This window comes from Grus americana, chromosome 1 (assembly GCF_028858705.1).
Source record: "Grus americana isolate bGruAme1 chromosome 1, bGruAme1.mat, whole genome shotgun sequence".
NCBI classification, from domain to species: Eukaryota; Metazoa; Chordata; class Aves; order Gruiformes; family Gruidae; genus Grus; species Grus americana.
In genome coordinates this window covers 148,567,705-148,591,547 of record NC_072852.1, presented here as the reverse complement: position 1 = coordinate 148,591,547, position 23,843 = coordinate 148,567,705, and the positions used below count along the sequence as shown (strand labels likewise).

At 46.1% G+C, this 23,843-nt stretch overlaps 1 protein-coding gene across 10 annotated transcripts in view; it reads right to left on the bottom strand.

The window, feature by feature from the left end:
- Positions 1–23,843, bottom strand: part of MAP4K4 (mitogen-activated protein kinase kinase kinase kinase 4) — a 168,826-nt gene that overhangs the window by 127,483 nt on the left and 17,500 nt on the right. The window lies entirely within an intron of this gene.

Below are 23,843 nucleotides of genomic sequence, written 5' to 3'. Positions count from 1 at the left end.
AAAGTGCAGATGCCTCCATAGGGAAAGGTATTTCAAAGGGGAGGTTGCCCATCCCGCGGGGTAACCCCGTGTCAGGGAGGCGACAGAGTGGGCATCACCCAACCCCGCATCCTGATGCTGCCAGCCACTCGGCCCAGACTTCCACGGCAAGTCGCGGGTCTCGCCCACGGCACGTCGCAGATCCCACCACCTCCCCAGCGCTGCTGCCTCCTGCCCTGCACGCCTGCGAAACAGGGGTCGCAACCGCCAAGCGGATCTTCCGCAAGAGGCAGTATTCGTAAAGCACTTAAAGGAAAATGAAGTGCTGAGGAGGAAGAAAATAAATATTTGGCAAACACCGCTTCAGTTTATAGCAGAGTAGGTTTATAAACCCTGTGACATTAACTTATTTTGTTTGGTTGTGTTTTTTTCCATTAAAACACCCACTCACACGCTCGCGAAACAATTCATGAATATCAATTCTTCCCTTTCCCTCTGCCTCCAGCCCTTTTCCACTAGCTCGGGAGGTAGTAAATTAAATATATGAAGAAAGTTTCCACTGTAAGTTTTGGTTTCTGACTTCAGTTAAAATTTCATCACGCTCCAGGTATTTCAAACATCCCCAACCAGTCCAGAGCTGCAAATGACACCCGTCCATAACGGGAAAATTAAGTGCTTAAAATTAAGTACCTCTCACTTAGGTCAATGAAAATAAAATAAAGTCCAAACACAAAATGTTTGGCATGTTCTTTCTCACTCTGTGCTTCTAGCTTTCAACAAACCTTAGGGAGAGATGATGCTTACTAGCGTCTTCTGTCCTAATATTAATTATTCTCAAACCATCTCCTATTATGCATCTGCTCTGGTGCAAGTGCTTTCCTGTTATATGAAGACTGTGAAGCTATTTAGCTATTATCGGGAACATGAAGACAACCCGACAGTCCCAACGCTGATCTCCCTCGCTATCTAAAAGAGGTCTCAAGTCTCCTTCAAAAAGGCAGAATATTCCTGCTTGGAAAATCACTTACAGCCACACCTTCAGGGGACACAGGGTTTCACAGCCGTATCAGAATAAAAGTTTGCACCTCAATCATCCAAGAATCCCGGGAATATATAGAGTCTATATAGACAAGCACATGTGTTCACCACATACTGGGTGAGAAGGGAAGCGTAAGGGTATCTTGCCCCACTGCTGCAAGCAAAAAGCAGTGCAGGTTTACGCAACCCTATTTTCACCAACCTATCGCAAGAATATTAATGCATAAATACCAAGACCAAACATACTAATGAGTACAAAAGCCGTGTAATCATTTTCCCAGATTAAATCCATCTGTCCAACAGAATCCATCTGTCCAAGGAGCTTATTAAGGCTGGAATAAGTCTTTTATTAGTCGGGTTACTAGGATCCAAGCCCTATCTCTGTCACTTCGAATCCTCCCAGGCGCGCCGGCCGGCCAGCGTGCAGAGCTTGCTGACCCCGCGCGATGAGGCTTCGCCACGACTCCTGCTGCACTGTGTCCCCTGCACCTCCCAGCTCCACGCAGGAAAACCCTGGAGGCAGAGGGTCCCTTTTTCTCCTCCTGCTTGTGTTCAGGCTTTTGATGCTCAAAGGGAAAGAGTGATGCTCTGAATGACTCTTCTCCCCCATACAAAACAGGAAGGACCCCAGTGCGAGCGCCCCAACCTCAGCAGAGCCCAAGCTTTCAGCCGCGGCACAATCCCACCTCTGTGCCCTGCTAGCTATGAAGGGGATCACTCAAACCCAAACCCGGGCTAAAAGAAGGCAAGTAATGTCTCCATAAGCCCGTGAGGGCACGGTCCCAGTGGCCAGCCTTGCCTTGCCAAAGAGCAGCAAAGCGGGAGGCGAACAGTGCCTCGTCAGTCTCCCCAGCCGCTATTCAGAAGCTGGCAGGCGACTGGAAAGCCAAGAGACTGCTAAAGTTCAGCTTTGTTCGCTGCTTGGCACGGCCGGGAACGGCGGCTCAGGGAGGCCGGCACTGGGAACATTTATAGGAGAAGGGTCTCCCAAAAATGGGAAGGAGGGGAGGAGCGGCTAAACAGTGACATATTCCCACCACGGATGCCAGAAAAGAAAGGAAATGACCAAGCAGAGGCGGGGGGGGGGAAATCTATGCTCAAAGCAATTTAAGCGAGGTTACACCAGGCAAGGAAAAAAGGGCATAGATCAGTTTAATTTGGAAGGGAAACTGCAGCAAGAGCACCTATCAGGTTGCAAATTTGGGAGTTTTTAGCTTGTTTAAATAAAATACATCCATCAACAATATGTTACAATATAAGGTACAACTCCTGCTCCTTTGCACAGATACGTTGGGGGGTTGTTTATTCTTCCCAAACCCTACAGGAACTTTTTCCTGTGTTTCCTATAAAATAAAGGAATATATGTTTACAGGCTGACAAACTATCGGCTGATATACTGCAGGAGACAAGAAACAGCGATAGGAAGAATTAAGTCAAAACACCCCAAAGCGATAGCCTATCCATGTTTATTGCTCACAATCTCTGCTACAAGAGACCAAAGCACACTTCGGAAACTCACTGCCGCATCAGCCAGGACACGGAGCAGAAGCCACCACCATAATTTCTGTGCTTTAAAGATGAACTACATCAACGGCAACACAGGCTCTGTTGAAAAGAGGAGGATGATATAATTGGTTTGATTTTAAGAACTGCACAAACAGGAATGGGGAAGATGAGCAACACAAATCCCCCATCCCCTGTGGCGGTGCCTCTAAGCCATTACAACGGTGGACCATTAAGACAGTGGTGAACCATTAAGACAGCGTAGATGGGGCCTATGCAGGGAGAACATGTAACACACAACCAAGCCCTGAATGCAGCCTATGTTTTCTATAGTTCAGCGAGTGTTTGTGCGTATCCTTAAAACAAGATCTCTGTATCAAGACAGCCCTGGAGTTACTCTTCTACCCCCAAATTGCTCATCCTCCTTTGCAATTGGAAACAGTGGATGAAAAGGACTGCATCCAGCATAACCACGCGCGCGTGGATTGTATGTGAGTGCACGCGTACTGGAAAGAGAAAAGAGGGAAGAGGCTGCATCTCCCTCCTCATCAGGGCTGGGGCAGGCAAATTGGAAAAGCTTCTGTGAAACTCCACCCTGAACCAGGATACACGTGCGAAGAGCCAGTATGGCGTAACGCTGGACCTGACCCATTTCACCCATTTAACTGGGCTTATTTTAGCACAGCGAAATGAGCTGAAAAAGAGTTCTCCCTTTTCACACATGTACATAATTGTGCCTTCTCACCCTCCTAATTAAGAGGAACAAACGCAAATTTTCGTTCCATCACTTAAGTCACCAGAACCACCTATCTCTCCAAAATCTAGATTGAAGACATAGCCAAAATTGTATATGCTAGACCATATCTAAAACCAAAATGACTGAGAGCTCTACATTTTGTATTAGATCACACCATTTTCCTTCTCACATTTCCTGCCTCCCAAAAGGAAATAAACAGAGATAGAAAGGCAGTGAGATGTGATGAGGGAAATAACCGTCAGTAAGTACAACCTATAAAAAAATTAATTTGTTTCCATAATTTCCACAACACTAATCTACCCTGATATCTCGGCAATCAGGAAGAGAATTACTGCCTCTACTTGTTCAAGATTTTCTTTTTTATGGGGTCGCTAACTGCTGAAGATTAAACATAGTTAATAATACATCTACAACACCTATAGTTTCATGTATAAATAGCTCCTCATCTTCTAAGCAAGGGGAAGTCCATTCCTCCAAATCATGATGCTCTTCTAGCTTTTGGTTACACTGTTTAGGCCGAGTCAAACCTGCCTTAAGCTTTGGAGGCCATGCCCCTTTCTGCATCTGGTTCTGCACGTGATACACCTTCAGGACTCCCTCTGAAGTAATTCCCTCCTTCCTCTCCAAATTTAAATGTACAGAGAGTCTTCACCAGGATGACAAAGCCCCAGTAACATTTAACCTGCACTGAAGGGAGAAAAAGGAGGAAAGAAAAAAGAGGAAAGAAGAGAAAGAAGTTAATCCAGACCTCTGAACAAGGACTTTTTATCCTAGACTTACTAAGGGCTTGTCTACATGGGAAAGTCAGGGTGAAGGAAGCGACAGTGTGAATTTTCAGCACACTTTCTTTCAGTGGACTAAATTAACCCGCACAACAGGCGCTCTTAGTGCACACTCAGCATCCACAGGGGGAGTTAGTGCAGAGCAGCTAGCGTGCTGTAAATTCACACCCTAGCTTACTGCGCACTAACTTCCCCATGTAGACAAGCACTAAGCTGCTGAAGCCTTCATTTGCCTAAACGCATCCACTTGTTTTCCTCTCAGCGGACTAGTTCTGGAAAACTCGGGCCATCACTACACTAAAGGGAAAAAAAAAATTAGCAGGCTAAAAAGGACAAACACTTATTCTTCTGGTAAAGCAAATTACAACCGCACACAAAGCTGCTTTAAGCGGCACACAGGCTGGTACAGTTTGTCTTCCCCGGGTCTAATCAGAGCCCCAAAACCCATCCAGATGAAAGCCGCTAGCACAAATGGCACCAGTAAGATCTCACAGACCAGCAACTGGTTTTCAACTTCTCCTGGGTTCTGACTGTCACACCGATACGGAAAAACCCTGAGAGCGGTAGGAAAACAGATTGCACCCCATCAGTGCTGAAGCGAGATGCAGTCCCACAGTGCCAGCAGGCTGAGCTGCCCGTGCCCGAGAAAGGTCTCTGCCACAGACGCAGTTCAGAACCGGTTGCTTCTCTCTCTGTTAATTAACGAGGTTTTTTTCCGCCCACAGGCTGACTAAAGGCAAGTTTGTCAGTCTTTCCTTCTTAATGCCTGCCTCTGGCGCTCCGTCACATAACCTGCCCCTTGCCCCTTCTCAAAGGCATCTTGCATCAGTAAGATACCGATGCGGCTCTGACCAGGCACAGACACTCCTCCGATGTCACTGTTTCAGAAGCTGTCTGTACCCAGCAGGGACTTTCCTGCTTCAGACCCATCCCGTGGTAGCCCTGCTGCCTGGTGATCCATTCAAACTCTCTGCACCTCATCTGCGGTCCCACTGGGGGACACCCAGGCACCCCGCAGCAGTGACAGACTAACCAGGCGTCGTTCTCCAGGAGAGCAAAGCAGCTTAGCAAGCCCCAGCCCCATCCTCTTGTCTGTCATTGTTTCCAACCACGGGTTTGGCTAAAGCGATCAGACTTCAGACTCCTGAACCGTTCCCAGCACTTGTTTACCCAAAAGACCATTACAAGGTTATTATTGCACTGGAGAGAAGAGAGAACCTCTCTTGAATCACAACTCTAACTTTACTCAATGCTTACTTTTTGTGCCTTACTTTCACCTCAGTAGTGAGAAGAATAAGCAAAAAAGACAAGGTGTGAGTTTAAGGAGCTCCCATTTGAAGGTGTATATGCTTCAGGAGCTAGGTGATCTATACTCTGAACAGAAAGTAGCTGGTGCCCTCTTTGGCCTCCTGCAGCATCAAGAATCACATTTGTCATTTACAATTGCCAGAGCAAAGCTATAGCAGAGACCATAAAAGCTACAGGACAGATGTAGAATAGAACAAGCTATTTCAGTTGAGAGAGGCCTACAATGATCATCTAGTCCAACTGCCTGACCACTTCAGGGCTGACCAAAAGTTAAAGCATGTTATTAAGGGCATTGTTCAAATGTCTTCTAAACACTGACAGGCTTGGGGCAGCGACCACCACTCTAGGAAGCCTGTTCCAGGGTTTGACCACCCTCTCAGTGAAGAAATGCTTCCTAACGCCCAGTCTGAACCTCCCCTGGTGCAACTTTGAACCATTCCCACACATCCTGTCATTGGATCCCAGGGAGAAGAGCTCAGCACTTCCCTCTCCGCTTCCCCTCCTCAGGAAGCTGTACAGAGCAATGAGGTCACCCTCAGCCTCCTTCTCTCCAAACTAGACAATCACAGACTCACAGATTCTCTCCAAACGAGACAACCCCAAAGTCCTCAGCCACTCCTCATAGGACAGCCCTACACAGAGTTTTCTTAATCTTAAGGATCACCGCCAAGGTCTCAGCTCCATCAGGGCAGCACCTCCAGGTAGGACACTACCAGGCAAAGAGCACTGGTGAGGAGCTGGAAGTACCATTGGTGAGGGTTGGTTATACTTCCACCTCTTAAACCTTACAAAATTAAAATTTTCTTTCAAACAAACACAAACAAGGAAGCTGACCTATTGACTTCAAGTTTATCTCTACATTGAAAGTTCAATGATTTTTAGGGCATGAACTGTAAAAGAAAAGGGAAGGCAGGAAAACTAATTTCTCTGGAGAAGCTTGGGGAAAAAAAAAAAAAAGGCAAGTGATAACCCCCGTGTTTTTTACACAGCTCTGCTGTCTTCTTCCTGCAGTAGCCTTAGCTCTAAATGACCTGCAAATTAACCAAAACATGAAATCTGACTCCATGCCTCTGCTCTGCAGAATACCATCAGCCTGCCAGAAAGTCCAATGATGACAAAGAGGTTTCAAGGAAAGTTGTTTAAATATATTACTGCCTGTCAACATTAGATTTTCTACAAATACTGCACCAAACACAGCAGTCCCTTTTAAATGGGGCAGGAAAGGGTGTGCAATAAGGAGAAAAACTCCAAGAAAAAGCAACAGTATTTTGAAGCAGTCAGGGAAAACAAGGATGGCAAAGTGGCTTCCAGGCAGTTTTCAGCTCTTCTACCTCAAGCTATAATCAAGCTAATCAGATCAAAACCAGATCTGGTCCTTGCATGCATCACTGGCTGTCAGAGAACTCTCAGTGCAGAAACTGATACCAACAATTGCTCTTGTATGGAGCTAACAAAATCCTGATGGTCTGCAATAGGGCTAGCAGGCACACCACCGCTGGAAGTACCTTGAAAACAAGTGAAAACATACTACAGATCGCTACCAACTTCACCTTGGCTTTAGGAATACAAAAGCACAGCACGTAGGAGAACAATAATCTCAGCATTTTGACACAATGCCAAATGTTTCTGGTCTCCTTTAGTCTTTAAAGCAAAACTCCAAGAGAAATGTTGCAATATTAATTGGAGACTTTTGGGAGGCCCTGTCACATCTCTATCAGTAGGAGCCCATTCCCATCGGCACACGTCTCCCAAGACACCTGGGAGACACCGCACCTCAGTGGCACAGAGACCCTCGCCTCCCGCAAGCTGCATTTTGGGAAATTAGCACCGCCTTCTGAAGAACCATTTTCTTTGCAAGAGGTTACTCCTCTAGAGCCCACTGCACAATTCCCTGTTTGGTCTCAGGCAAACAAACCTGGCCCAGTCCAAATTCAACATGTCACTCCTTACTTTCTTAGGTGGTCCTAATGGGTGGGGGAACAGTCTAAGACACGGGCTTACACTTTTTCAACACAGAGAAAGAAAGGAGAGGAAGGCTGAACCACATCTAGGATCATGCAACAACAAAACTACCAACCATGTTTACTTGAATCTCAAATTTTCTTACCTTGAAGTTTCCAGCAGCAGATGCACACGCAGAGAACTAAACGTAGATATTTGAGGCTTTTATTCCTTTCCCACCATTACAAGTCCTGCTCTGCCAAGTAGGGTGTCCCATGGCGCACCGCTATGCAGAGCTACAAGGCAGTCCCTCCATCCATAAGTGAAAAAGGTGTTCAGGCAAATACACGTGGTCACCAAAACAAGTCTTCCACAGCTAAGGAGGAGGGTGGGAGCTCTAACATGAAGCAAGCCTTCCAACTTTGCTTTAGCAGCCTACAGAACTGCTGAAAATTTGATTTCAAATTAAGGCCTCCCCAAGAAAGCAAGGGCTGAGGCATGGGTTTGAGCTACCAAGTAGGGTAGCAAACATCCCATTTGTTGTGGAATATGCAAAAACATAAAAGGAAAAAATATATATGGAATTTAGGTGGAAGAAAGGAATAGAAACGATAATAGGAGTGCAGGAGTTTCACTTCTGGTTTGTTTTCTGGTTTTAACTTCCAATTTAAAATGCCTCCAATGAAAGGCTTTCGGATTATACAGGCTAGTATTCTGAAGGCTACAATACGGACCCTTAAAACGCAAACAAGAGAAGGATTTTGTTTATGCTGACAGAGCAAATTGAGCAGACCAAAACCTATCTTCAAATATTTATTTTCACATTGTGAATGTCAACATTCTTTTCTGTCTTCATGACAAGTGGGTAAGGTACAGTCACTGCACAAACCAAGGTCAAACACATCCCTCCAAGGTTTCATTTGGCTAGATACCACTGGAGGACTTATTTGTGCAAGCTTGGAGATATGTAATCAAGCAGGAGACTGCAGAGATTCCTGAGAATTTGGGGGGAGAGAAGGATGTATTTATTAGTGTTTTAAATTATAAATGGGTGAAAGATTAATTGTTAAAACAATAAGGGGGCCAGAGCCCAGAGGAGGCCCACAAGTGCCTGTGCAGCAGGGTTCCCTCCCCAAAGCACAGCCCCCCCCCACATGTGCCCTGACCTCCCAGCCTAAGGAGGGAGGGGAGGCTTGTGTAATGAAAGGGCAAAATAAATATCCGAGGCATTTAAGCTGTATTTTTTTCTACACTTAGATTTCTTTCACGGCAGCAGGGCTGTAAAACAAGACCTTTCTGGCTTGAGCCCACCATTCTTCAGGAGATTTTCAAGGAGCATAATTTCAGAAAGGGTTTTGCAGTCGACCCTCTGCAAGGCAAATAAATAGCCATAGAAAGTACATACACAAATTTGTACTTTTTCACTGGGGGGGGTCAATTGAATGATTTTTCAGCAGAGAGCCCATGCATTCCAGCCATGGGGATTTCTGCAAACCAAAGGATCCCAACAGCTAAGCTGCAAGTGCTGCCAGAATGCAAAGAATTCAAGTGCAATGGCTGGACCGTGGCTGTGCTGTCTGGAAGCACGGGAGCAACCTATGAGCATCCTAATGGCTGCAATTAACTTATGGTAGCACTGATGCCCCTTAAAAAAAAAAAAAAAAAAAAGACACAGAGATACTCAGCATTTGCCCTTGTTTTAAATCTTTCCAATCTAAAATGAAAGAATTTGGTTCCTGGAGGAATTTTACATTAAAAGGCACGTTCAATATTAGTCTTGTAACCATGACTGCAATTAGAGACTTCCGTTGATAACCTGAGCTTAAGCAGAAGTATAAACAGGCTGAGGTATAAAACACAAAGAAATAATCTGCCCATTGTGGATTTTTTTGTAGTTGTGTTACATGCACAGGTCCCATACGTCCCAACTGTCCCCACACATACAGGCTGATTACACTTTGAGGTGTACCATTCTGAGATACTTCTAATTACAGATTAGCCCAGGATTCAGCAACACAAAACATTTCTTTAAAAATGTTATCTCTTCCAATGTTGCATTAGGAAGAGTTCTTAACAAACACAGCAAAGCAAACCTCCAGACATTAATTTTAGCCAACAGTCGTTTCAGCCTGCTATGGGTCTGATTTAAGGTGCACCTTTAGCTGATCCTACAGCGAAACCTTCTCTCTATTACCTCTGTGAGAGCCTCCAGTCCCTTTTCCACTACTCCTCCTTCTTCACCAAAGTTCAAAGAGGGCTGCTCTGGGAAACAAAAACGATCCTTACATTTCCACTGCTTGTCCAGCATATAATTCATTTTTGGGGTACCTTCAGAGCATTTTATTAGCGCAGATACCTACAGATGTCACAGCTACCATCTCCAGCTGCCGGTAGACGAGGTGCAGCCAAGAAGTGGCCGGGATGCTCATCTGGTAACCAGAGTCGCCATCGCCCCAAGCAAGTCAAGAGTGATGTGTAAAGGAAAAAGGGAACATTTCAAGACTTCTTTTTTGGTTGGGTTTTTTTTTCCTGGTGCGTGCATGCGTGCATGTGTGTTAATCATCTTATTTACGAGGGGTAGTCACTCCACCTACAGACAAAATCAGCGCTGGCTTTTCTCCTACTATTGCTGTCAAGCACATCTTTCAACAGTATTCGCTGATCCACCATATGAAACAGCAATTAATAAGTCATATAGGGGAGTGTAGCACAAACCAAATCCAGATCTGCGCAACTGGGAGCAGAAACTGCATAGGGACTTGCACAAAATGCTGGCCCTACAAGAGGCACGCTACAACATGTGGGCGCAAATCAGGACACACTGTGACAGAAACTCAATGTACAAGAAAACACATTCACGGATGGCACAGCACAGGAGAAACCCATCTCACCCAGTGACACTTCTGATCATTTTTCTTTTGCTTGTATCGCCATGACGTCACCGCCTGCAGTTACTGCATTGTGAAACAATCCCCTCTCAAAGGTGTTTCTGAGCGATGCCAAGGATGCCTTAAGCTACCTAAGTACAACAGATCAGAAAACTTGACTTTAAAGGAAACACGAAGGCTGTGTTTCTAGGAATGTAAATGAGACACCTGCACATCCAGAAAAATGGGAACACTACAAAAATATGAAAAGGTATGAAGCTCCCTCACTGGACTTTTTAATGAATATGCAATGCAATAATGAATATGCAAGGCAATATTCAGTGAAATAGTAAATATTTGGTGAAGAGCAAGTCTTGGTTAGCTGTAGGATTTCTATTCAGAGCACTCTACGGTCACTTTTTCAAGGCAAGCACTGAGTACCACACACAAGTCTAAAACTCAGCAAGCAGAGTCAGGCCATGCTACAAAGCCCTACTAGGTCCAAACAGATGCTATACTGACCCAGGCGAGAAACAAAGGCATCTAAGATCGCAGCCTGAGGCTCCAGGCAGTGCCGAGCCTGCAGCGCTCGTGCTCCTCTCGGTGAGCTGTGCAGGACCTCCCGGGGACCACCCCGCAGGCCTGCCACCCCTCAGGTGCTTTCGCTGGGAATGGGAAGGCAAATGGGCACACTTTCATGTACCAACGGGATTTGGGCTGTAGGGCGACTGTTATTTTTCACTGGGTGAGCCATCTGATGCTGGGTGAGAAGCCTCACGCTTCAACCTGCATGCAAGGTTAAAAGCTGAGTTAAACTGCACTGTATTTATGAAACACTGCGAGGAAGAAAATCAATAGCATCACATTTAGAGCCATTGTTCATGGCCTCGTACACAAAACCTTTACCACTGCCAGGCTGGGCGACTGTGCCGGGAGGCTCCACTTCTGCCTTGTGTTCCCCAAAGCATTACATAGTCAAACTTAGTCCTACAAAAACAAATTATGATTTTTTGGTATCCTCATACCCAGAGAGTACACGAGTACCCTCACCTCCTGTGTAACGATTATATGATCCCTTTCATAGATAATCTAGTATTCGGCATTCGGCTATGCATCATCTTTTCAAAGTTCATGGCAGAAAAACAGTAAGATAATTCACAAGGTTTTTCCAATACAATCAAAAAACACAGCCCACATCTTCCTCTGCAGTCCTGGGGCTCATTGTTTAGACCTAAACCAGGAAAAGGTATGTAGCTCTCGGGTGGGGAAAAGGGATGTGAGGAAAAGACAAAACTGTATGTGTAACTCTCCTGTTTCACTTCAACCTCCAGCGATTCCTCCGGCGATCTCCACGGCCGGAATCCAGAATATGTCTTTTCCTGCATACGCTTGTCCTCCTCCTGCCATCAGTCCCACCCACCCGAGGCTTGCTCAGCTGCGCACCTGGGCAACGTTGGGCTTGCGAGGGGAAAAAACAGTAAAGAGGAGGAGAGAGCATCCCTGGTTCAAACAAATAAAAGGGCTGCACAGCCAAAATGCAATCTCAGGGGAAAAACTATCAAGAACGTTGCACACTGTTATTACAGCCTCAAGGTAAAACTAAAAGATATACCAGTTTTCTGATGTGGGGTTTGCATCTTGATTTAATCTTCCATCAGGAAACAATAGCCAAAAAAAAAGTGAATTTGGTATTGCACCAGCCAGCACATCCGCTATGCCACAGACATAGGGACTGGGAGGGGGAGGGAAGAGAAGGACCACAGGTTTTCCTACCACTTTTTGGGGCAGGGGCTAGAGAAGGTATCAACTAAATAGGATTTTGGTTTCGCCTCACTCTGACAGGGTCCATGCAATATTTCTTCAGGAGCAGCAGCATACAATTGGAACTTTTCAAGACAAAGCTGAAAGCATCTGACCGCAGCCCTGTGAGCCCATTCGAGGGTGACGAGATGGCTGCGGGGTGTTCCTGAGCAGCAATATTAAGAACCATTTATTCAGGCTGAGCCATACTTCAAGGAAAGAGGCCTAGATATTTATCTTCATGGTGTAGGTGAGACTTGAGGGACCTCCCTTCAACACTCCAGCCTGACATTTTTAATCCAGGTCTTGTGTATTTGCAAGCACTCTGACTCCAAAGCTAATGGTTTCCAGCCGACCTGGAGCCCCGGCGAAGGCTTTGGGAGCCACATCCGCACAAGCAACATTTTGCCAGGCCCCCCAACACGCTCTCGTGGCGGGAAAACCCTGTTTCAGCAGGGTAAGTGCCATCACGGCCATCCCCCGGCGAGGCGCGCCGCGCAAGCAGCGCGGCAGAGGCTGTGCCAGGACGCCCGTGCCAGCCCAAGACTGTACCTTTCCCCATGTGCCTCCGGCAGGCACCTGTGGGGCTGGCAAAGCCTCCCCACCCCAAAATGGCGGTGAGAAGCCGGTGGCCAGCCAGCTGCATATCTCTTCCATGAGCCAGAGCTCGGACTCCCTGCCAGCTTTCTAGCTGCGGGAGGAGAGGGATACCCAAACCGGCACGAAGCCCCGTCAGTGGGAAGATAACCTGTTCAAAAAAACCCATAAACGTGAACAGATTTGAACCAGCAGAGTGAGTTTGCATTACGAGGGTTCAGCGTTTCTGATCTGGCATTAAAAGGCCCTAAAACCAGCTTCTGCAAATTGCCCATCTCCAGCCATGCCGGTGCCACTCTGCGCAACTGCACGCGGACGGCAATTCGGTTTGCTGCCAGGGCTGTACCAGCCCGGCTGAGGGGATGGCAGCGGTGGGGAAGGGCCGATCTCTCCCAGCTGACGCTTCTGCTAAAAGAAATGCCTGAGAAACAGCAGTACTTAAATTCTGGGGTTTAAACTTCGAGACTCCGCTCTGAAGAAGAGTGTAAGAGTGGCAGCGTCCCCTCACTTTGTGACTTGAACCCCGCAAGGGTAAAACCCTAGAAGAAAAACTAAATGTGAACCCAAGTGAAGCCGACATCATTGTACAATAAATCTCTCTTACACTGAATTATTCCCTGCACTCCGCCCCTCTTCTAAGCTTGCTTAGACTGTAATTATTTGCAAGGTAAGTGCCAGCTTTCCTCCACAGACGCACCGAGGACGTCACAGGGGCTGTGTCACCCACTATTCCCAGCCTGCACAAAAATAAGATAACAGAGTGCTGCTTCTTACGGACGCGTTAATAATTTCTTCCTTGCTAGATCATGTTCTTAGCATTCCTTTTTTCTTTTTTTTTTTTTTTAATGTTTGAAAACTTCTGCTGCGTTCAAGGAGGGGAAAGCTGGAACAGCTAGAACACAAAGATGGCGAGAGGGCAGGAAGCTGTGGATGGGCACGTAGGCTCTTGAATGCAGTAGCTGATCACAGCAGAGGGCACACTGTTTGTGAAATAACCATGCCATCTATTATTATAATTATACTCAGAATTCATAATGTTGAAAACCCCATACAGATAAACAAACAAACAATCTCATCAGGAGGAGACGCAGACACCCAGCTCTCCCAGCCAAATCAGAGGGAGCGGATTTGCATATCTAAGAAACAGCTGAGTACTCAAGAGCCAGTATTGTACCCTATTTCCAAAAACCACTTGGTCTGAACCACCACCTCCCCAAGCATGGTTCCCCTCTGAACTCACCTAACAGCTGTGGACTTTGTTCGGGAATTACTGGGGGTAGACCAAAGTCACCCTCCTCATCCTCTTCACAAAGCGACCCGAGATGGGGAAATTATGGGGGTGGAGGAAGGAAACACATTTGTCCTCATTTAGGGCATCTAACTGCTAGTTTCGGCTAGTCACCTTTTGATCAGGGTCTCAGACAGGTCAGATGAATCACCTGGAAGCGCCTAGTTCTCTCTCAACCATAGATGCACCCAATGTCTCAGTAAATAGGTAAGCCTTAGACGTTAATTGCAGGTGTCCAAAATTCAAAAGTGAGGAGGCTCTGTGCATAAGGTGCCAAAATTACACCACTGTATTTAGCAAAATAAAAATGGAAAGCAGTCAACGAAAGAAAGGGAGGGGGAAATAACTCATTGGCCCCTCATAAGATGAAAAGGCATACAAACACACCAGGCAGATATGATTTTTTTTTTCACCATTTACTATTTTTCCACCTTTCCTTCTGCCCTAAGTGCAAACACATTAGAAAAATGGCCAGCTTTCACTGTAACTCACATGAACATTGTACCTCTATATGCAGCTATGTTTCAGTGGGTCAACGCTCTTTATCCATTACCTCCATTAAGGCACAGTGTATATTACAAAAATAGCCACATTTAAATAAGCATGGTTGTGTAACATTATGCAGTAAAGTTCCAATATAACCTGGTTTAGTCTTGCTAGCCTGGATAGAAGAGACAGGTTATAATTACATTAAGAAATCTCTTCTATAACCCTGATAGAGACCTAAGGAAGATAAGCCTCGTCGACATTTCGGCTTTCTGTTCTGGTTTTCTGTTTTGCTTCCACCGTCAATTTAAGGCAGAAATGTGTATCGCAGCACTTAAGCCAACCCATAATTCATGGCAGCATCCAGAGCTGATTAGTCCTGTTGTATAATCAGGTCTCCTTGATACATCAGGGGACTGCTGTTCATGCAAAAGGAACTTACTGTGCCACTTTCAGCTGTATTAGGATCCTTTTTTGCCTTTTATCAACCTTATCGAGCCTTGCATAAAGCTACTGATTGATACAGGAAATAAAAATGAATACACATACATGGATGTCCAAGGGACAGCTGTCACAGCTCTATACATTGAAGGGAGGGCATCGATTTGGAAGCCCTGATTTTAAAGAAGCTAGCACTCTGCCAGAGCAGCTAGCATTATCTCTTTAGTATGTTAACATGCATGATTTATGTTATTCTGATGTGAAGTATACACACAGTTCTCTCATATACTGAAAAATTCATGGTAACGACACAGAGGAGACCAAGCAACACGGCAGTGAGAGCTCTTAGTCAGAAGTTGCATGAAATGCTTCAATAGGAATATTACACACATGGCTTCAATTCAACATAATAATTCAACTTCTTTGTATTACATCCACCTTTCTATTCTTTTTTTCTTCCTTTTGCTGTCTTACCTTTTGTGGAGAGACAACCTTTGAGTCAAAATTAGCACTTCACGTGATTTCACCATTCAAACCCTGGTGAAGCTTTCGCTCAATGTTTCCAGCAAAGAGAAGGATAGCTAAAAGCACAGCACAAGCAACAAGACCATTCCAGCAAACTTTTATTTGCTTTTTGCTACTTTCTAGCCCACGTGAATACTTCACTCCTAGATTTAGGAAGAAACAGTTCTGAGCCCAATTTACTGTAATTTTGTAAAAGGAATGCTGAACAGCAATAACTGTTTTCTAAAGATACAGCAAGCAACTGCAATGTACAGCAACCAAGCATCGCCCTGCTGAAAAACCCCACTCTGTGCATTGCAGTACTTCGATATCATCACGTGAGTGACTTTGGGCCTGATCTTATAAGTACACTCACGTGCCAAGACACCCTTCTCTGTCCCACCCCTCAACCTTTCTGAACCAAACGTTCAAGGATGAAGTCAAGGTTCAGCAGCAGCTGAAGGTCACTCTGGTTTAGCGCTGGGCTCGGTACAGAAAAACCTGAGAACAGCTGAAATAAAAAGAGTGACAATAACCTGAAACAATTTTTGGTCCTTGTTGAGTCCATCTTCCTGACTTAATGATTTGGGGCAAACAGCAACTAACTGAGCTTTCTGCTCCCAACTCCTCAGTGACAAAGGCCTCCTTAGGAAAACAGTTACAAAGCTTTCTCCTAGTTTAGCATTTTTAATTTGTTTAAGTTGATTAGATTTGTGATTTGGGAGTGGGAAGAATCTGAGAAGAAAAGGCAAATGCTAGGCTCCAGGTCAACATTAACCCTAACGGCAGCACGGCAAGGTAAAGGAGTTAATTTCTGAAGCAGCTATGTCCCTTGGCACAGGCAGTTTGACGTCACTGCCTGGCACTTCTGTTTTCTCATCATCAAGGAAAAAGAAACAAAGCAACACTTCATCATGGGAAAGTAGAAAAACATTATTCATAGCTACCACAGCGTTCCTTGATTTTTCTTCTAGTCTGTGAAAGGAAATGGTTTGTTCTTAGCTGATAGGCAAGAGATGATTTGGACTTAAGAAACCACTGGGGACATACAGGCCTGATAAAGCAGGGAGCTTTCTGTTCCCATCGAGCACAGTATCTACAGAAGTATGCGACCCTGTGTTCCTCAGTCCCTTGCTGGGGGTAAAATGGGTACCTATCAACAGCACCTCCTCTGTCCAGCCTCCCCTCTCACCCCTTGGCAGTGCTGAGACACTCTTTTTTCCTGAAAGTACACCATTGGGGGTGGGGTGTGAAGTAGGTACTAGCAACCACATCTCCCCTCTTCCAGGTGGAAGAACCAACCCTTCATCCTCTCTTTCACCCAAACAGTATTTCAGTATTCTCAGATGTGCAGATTTGGGACTTCTCAGAAGACACTTTATGTGATGACCTATCACACAAAGCCGTATGCATCATACCATCTCCTTCCCAAACCAATCAAACAAGAAAGTACAAGACATGGAGCTGTTGGAGGGAGTCCAGAGGAGGGCCACGAAGCTGATCAGAGGGCTGGAGCACCTCTCCTATGAGGACAGGCTGAGAAAGTTGGGGTTGTTCAGCCTGGAGAAGAGAAGGCTCCGGGGAGATCTAATTGCAGCTTTCCAGTACCTGAAGGGGCCTACAGGAAAGCTGGAGAGGAACTGTTTATCAGGGAGTGTAGTGACAGAACAAGGGGTAATGGGTTTAAGCTGAAGGAGGGTCGATTTAGATTAGATATTAGGAAGAAATTCTTTACTGTGAGGGTGGTGAGGCAGTGGAACAAGTTGCCCAGAGAAGCTGTGGATGCCCCCTCCCTGGAAGTGTTCAAGGCCAGGTTGGATGGGGCTTTGGGCAACCTGGTCTAGTGGAGGGTGTCCCTGCCTATGGCAGGGGGTTGGAACTAGATGGTCTTTGAGGTCCCTTCCAACCCAACTCATTCCAGGGTTCTATGATTTATTCATGAAAAGTATTAAAATTTAAGTAAGAGAGCAGGATCGATTCTACCAAGACTTTCCTATAGCACAGCGAATGGAGTAGCCTTCAGGGGGCAGGAGATAAGGGATCACATCCCAGAGGAAGAGTTTGCATCCCAATTCCCAGCTAACCAAGTGCTCTTGCTAACACAGAAGCCCCACCAGCATTCCCCCTCTGTTCTGCGACTGATCGCATTGCTGCTTTCAGGGCTGCAGAGTCCTCACACAGAGTGATTTTCTGTAGCCCAAAGGAAAGTCTTAAACTCCAGTTACAACCGTGTTGCACACAATTCTCACCACCATTTTACTTGCCTGCATACACAGCTCTCCAATCAGCAGTCTGGTTTTGTTAGATTCATCTTTAAGGCATCTGCTCCCCCAGAGCTTGTGGGGGTGCACAATTTGTGCTGATGGTTTCACAAGACAGCAAGGCACTACCCGCAACCTTGCCTTGGAGTCTACTTAGGGTATAACCCAAAAACTGAGCAGATATTATGAACATAACATTAGGAAAAAGGTGGGGAAAGAATTATGAGGGCTCACGCTGCCCAGCCACCCCTCTCTCAAAAAACATACCACGTTTTCAACGGCATCATTAGTAGAAAACTGCCACCTCCCCTATCATCAGAGGGACATTTCTGCTGCTGAAAACCCAGGTTTGCATGGGGTCAAGCGGGGAACCCATTCATGGGACACCAAACCATATTTCACTCCATTTGCCTCATAACTGGAAATTCCACCTGGACTTCCCAATTTATCAAATCACTGGCTACCGGGCTTTCCATGCCCACAGCAAAGGCTATACACACAGACAGAGGTGGACTCCGATGAGTGAGAAGCACCAACGTCCTACTTTCCAGTTCCTCTTTTTCAATCAGTGTGTTTTCCAGCCCCACTCCCAGTGATGGCAGCCCCCTCCAGAGTAGAAGAAACCCCCCTGGAGAAGCAGAAGAAACCACCGCCACCCAACCACCAGGCAGCAAGTGTTGCAGCCCAGGCCTGGGAAGCCCGCAGAACTTTGTGAGAAGGGCACATGGTGGAGGAAGGCCTATAAACTCAGGATCAGAGCCTGCAGAGGCCCGGCTGTGACCTTAAAAATGGATTTCATGAGTAATTCAACCTTGACCGGTTGCGCACCCATGCATGGGCTTGGCACAGTGTGTTCAAAGCGGTTATGGTATGACTATTATCAAGATGAAACTGGCACCGCTGAACTCTGCCTATAAGCAAGGGCAACAGTCCGCTTCTACAGATATCATTTATCACAGCTTTTATGGATGAAGGTTAAACATGCCAATCACACTTCCAAGCACAAATAAACAGAAGATTTGCAAAGATCACCTCAAAAAACCAGTTCATATTCATGCATATATCTGCATTAATATAAAGAAAAAAACCTTTACTCCCTTAGGTGCAAGTCAAACATTGTGCAAACAGCTGGACATTGCATTTTAAAAGCGTATTAGGCAAGTGGCGCTAAACTGACAGGGCCTCTGCGGAAGGATGCTGTGCTTGTTAGGGGTATCCCTATGAGGTTGGGTTGACATTGCCTTCTCAGAGGAAAGGAGAGCTTGCTTGAACAATTTGCTTAATGCTGAATCTATTTTAAGAGCAGTGACCCAGATCTTTGTTTTGTCAGCAGATGACTTGTATAACAGAGATGAAGTGACAAGGAGTTAAACCGGCATTGGGCAACGCCAAGGTGCTGACAAGCATCAGCAGAGGCAGGTGATGGAGAAAGATGGCACCACAGGGCTCTCCCACCTGAGCTTAAGCTTTCAAACCTACAGTCGTCCAGAGGATCATCCCTGGCTAACATAAGCCCTGACGCAGATCAGCCCTAATCAGCTATGTGACCATGACCCATACCCACGCTGGGAGCATCTTTACCGTGGCTGTCCATAGTAGCAGAGTCCTCTTAAAACACATCTGGTCTGAGTGTAAGGAGCAAGGGTGAGCCAGAGCCCTTCGGCAGGAGTTTCACCAGTGGTTTGCACAGAGCAAACACATCCTCTACCCAATCATACGTAACCTCCCTGATGTTTCCTGAGAAATGAGGATCTGCCTGATGCCTACCTCTGCCCTAGGCAGGAGGGAAGAGGGAAATGGCTGAGCCAGTGCGCGCCAGTGAGCCACCCGCCCGCTCGGCTGGAGCTGAGGAGTATGAATCACTCCATCCACACTCACCGTCGGAAAGAGCTGCGGACACTGAGGAGACGTTTAGCCTTGACAAGTATCCTTAGACACTCATCTGATCTTAAGCATGCTTTTTATTACTGGTGATTAACAGGCAACTGAGCGCTTGGCAAATCCGGAGGGGAGAGACTTCACGGAGAGCCTGAGGCTGAGGGAAAAGGAGGGTTGCTAGCAGGCGGCTGGAGAAGACCAAGCTACTCAAGGTGGCTTGTATTATAATTTTTGTCTGTGAAGGTCTTTTGTTTTAGCTGTCTCCAGCATTTCTTAAATACCTACAACCTTATGGAAAATAGACTGAAGAAGGATTAATTTCCCACGTATGGAATATTCTGAAGGATGAAGAATGCAAAATTTGGAGACCAAGAAGATACCATTAGGGGAAGGGAAAAAAGAATAAAATCACAGAGAACATCTCCGGAAAGGGTCTCTCAGGAGACAAACAGCTGCAGACCTCGTCAAAGTAAGGAGAAATGGGGAAAGACTGTCGACTTAACCAGTGGCCTGCACCCTTGGCCGGGTGAAAGTGTTTTTTACAGCCCTGCTTTCCCCAGGAATGTGTTGATTCCTCACAACAAAATACCACAATTGCTCGCATGGGATCAGTGCTTTTCCCTTAAAAAAATGCGTTCTTGCTAGGAAAGATACCTGCACTGTGAATAAGCAAACCAAGTTCTCTCTGGGGTGGATTTCTTTCTTTCTTTCTTACCCTCTGCAGTCCAGAGTCTGCCAGCCGAAAGCACGTGAGTAATAAAGCAGCAGCAAGAATAGACTGTCTGAAACAGCTACAAGCAACTGCTTATGGCTGGGTTTTTATTTTTTCCCCTTGACCTCCCTCTCCATTCAGTGTTTTGAGAACACCACCGCACTGCCTGACATAAATCACACGGGGAGATAATGTGGGTGCATCTGCTCAGCAAAAATGCCCTGTGCCTGTGGCTCCCCGGCAAGACAAGTTTATCTAAACACTGGAAATGCAAAGCGGGGAGCAGGTGAAAGGTCCGACCTTTGCTCAGCCAGGAGCTGTGGGGGGAGAAAGCAAACAAGCACGTCAGCCAGTGGCACTTACATGCTCACGGCCTGCACACGGGCAAATATCCTCCAAATATAACTCGACAGGAGAGGAAGATCCAGAATCCAGCTTTAAAATGCACAAGGAGAATCAGCTTCTCTCCAGCCCAGGAAAAAAAAAAATCCTAAATATTTTCTGGACAATAATAAAATAAAATTAAAAAAGAAATCAAAGACAATAGGAGGGGCAAATGCTCTCCTACCACTCCTCCATCCCAACCCCACCACCCCTGGACGCACTGGCTACTAACAACACCATAGCAAATTGCTGCCAATAGCAGCAAAAGAAAGGGGTCATTAGAAGCAAATACACACGCTTGCACTTTTAATCATAGATTTCTAATAAAGTATAGGAAGTAGCAATAAAACCAACCTCATGCTAATACAATAAAGTTAATCAAATATTTCTGAAGCAACAAATTTCAGGACCAGAGAGCTTTCCGGACCTCGCAGAGTTGGAAACGCAGCCTTATGGCCAGCTCGGCGGGGATCGCTCTGCCCATCGCCAGGACGTGGCTATGGCTGATTACACCCAAGGGCTCATTCCACGATGAAACAGGATCATCGCGGGGGTGGGGGAGAGTATGGGGGCTGGGGGGGGCAGGAAAAAGGAAAGGTGAAGAAAAATGTCAGAATCCTGCAGGCTTAAAAAATCAAAAGTAATTAAAACCACACAGAATTCAAGTCCACTACAGATTTATCAAATAGTTAATACAGAAAACCCTTAAGCGTGCTGCTGTCAACTGTGCTTGAGAGAAATGTGCTCCTTTCCTAGCATACGGCTTGATCTGTTCCCAGGATGCAGTTCTTTACTCAGTAATTTCAGTTTAAACAAAAATTAACTGTGGATGCATATTTTTGCTAAACGACTGCCTTTCTTTAAACAGACCCCGGGTAAAAGGGGCATTAACCTCCTCTCCCTCCGCCTGTTCAGCGCCGCTTATCAGCAAGATGAAGGAGTATCTTTTCAAAGCGCGCCCTTTAATCCTTCTGGTGCCTAAATGTGAAGCTCCAGCAGTGCAATGCCCCCCTCAGAGCGGGACGTGTGTGGCATGTCCCCCCCCCCCGTGCCGTGTTGTGTCCCCCCAGCTCTAATCTTCAATAAATCCCAGCACGGAGAGCATGAAACGCAGCAGGTTAGATTCAGCAGAGCAGGACAAACAGGATCTGTGTCCGAGGGCAAGAGCGTCTCTCTCCTGAGTTTGTTCTAGCAAACCAAACACTTGAAGGGGTCAGGTTGGAAACATGCTGCAGTTTCAATCCTTCCCAAGAACCGTAAGCCAATTTCAGCAATGCCTGCATGGGATGGGTCTGGATCAATGGAGGAAAGTAAGCAATTCTCAAGTACTCAGGCACCTATATTGTTATTGAATTTGCCATATAGGAGCAATTAACAATGATTAGAGCCGTTTGCCTACCCAGTGCATTACAGAGGTCAGCACCAATCCCTCCAAGAAACAGATATGCCCATGTGCCCGGACTACCTGCTATTTGTCATCCACTCAAATCTTCAAGAAACACACAGTCCTGAAGTAATCATATAGCAGCTTATACCTTCCCTTACTGCCTTTTCAGCCTGCTAGTACCGTACACACCAAATCTGAACAGTTCCCCCCTGGAACCGGTGCAGCATCTCTATCCAGATGGTGGTCTCAACAGAACTCCCCTAAGTACCTCCTAATACCTAAAAAACAGACTTGGCTCAATCCTCCTACAACTGTCACCTCCTTGCAGATCAAGGGAGTGGCAGTGGGGAGGACGGGATCTTAAAAAACAGCTTAAGCGACAGATGTGATTGTGCTCTTCCTGGGAAAAAGGCTATGTGAGTACATAAAAAATTGCAGCTATCCAAGAGGGAGACTTTTGATCCTTATCATTTGTTGCCTGCCACTACCAGAGGAACCACTCCATTATTATCCAGCACCTGAAAGACTGAATAAGGATACAGCAGCAACCAGCGTGCATAATGCTGGAGAGATGTACATCAGCCTCTCCTGCATCCCCCGCTGCCTGCAATATGGCACAAGGCCACAGACATCCTTATGCACGCCTCAATTCATCCACAAGGTGAGAAAAATCTTAATAGATAACCAATTTCACTTCACCTGGTAAACCTGGCAGGCTGGGAACCTGTGAGTATAATAAGCCTGGCATGTCCTGCAGCTCTCCCACCCACTCTGATCCTGGGGAGGGTGGGAAAAGCAGCTCCTGGGCAGTACGGTCCAAATCAAAGCAGAGGGGCAGGCGGCTCCCAAGGGGAAAGCATCAGTCCTGCGCAGGCAGCAGATAGCCCCGGCCGCATTTCGGTGGGGGGGAAGCACAACGGGCAAGGAAAACAGTGACTAAGCTCCAGACTCAAAGGGCAGTCAGCTACTCCACATTTAAAGCTCCCCCACCAAATGTTATTATCATCCCGAGGAATTAAATGAACCATTTCTTAAGGCCGTGCTGCCCACACAGTCTCAGGGGGATGACTGCAGAGGCTAACCCACAGAACCAGAGATGGGATGCGGTGATGGTCCGCGTGCAAGCCACAAGCCAACAAGCTGAAGTCAGACCCAAGGGGATGACCTGCTCTCCTCCCTCGACTCCCTCGCTCCCTCTCCACCAGTTCCCTAACACTTACAGTCTTACACACTGCCATTCAACATTTACAGAGCCACTAGGCACCTCCTTCTACCTAAAGGACAAGGAAACAAAATTCATGTATACTAAATGTTCTACAGTGAATTGCATGGAGCATCTAAAAGTCGCATCAAATTTTGAAAAGCCAGAAGAATTGCAACGAAGCAGTCGAAGCGGAGTGGTGGGGAGCAATGGTGTTCTCCTGGATGGCAGGGCTGGTAAAATATGTTGCAGAAGGAGAAAATTTTAGAAAAGGTTGTTAAGAATTAGTTGTATTAAAATTTAGGCCAGTCCTCCTCCTTTTATCTTTCTGACAGAATGTCTTTTTTACCTGCCATGCCCAAGCTCAAAATAAGTATCAGCTAAACTACAGTTTATCCAGCTCAATACTGCATTTTCCTCTCCTGAATAAAATTAACAGCCACCTCCAGTTTAAAAAGAGATTCCTTAAACTAACAGCTGCATCAGAATCAGCACGAAATGCCTTGAGAGCTTTTGCTTAAACCCACACTTTAAAAAGTCACGATGGAGTTCATTTTCATAAGTCTGAAGATAGAAGAAAGTGAAATGTTTTGCTAAAATTTGTTCTGCATATGTGTAAGAAAGCTCCCCTCTGGAAATGCATTTTGCAAAATCATGCAGAGAAATAGCATGAAGCCATTCTCTTTGTAGAAGAGCAAACTGATTTGCAGAGGCTGGGTTTGAGGCTTA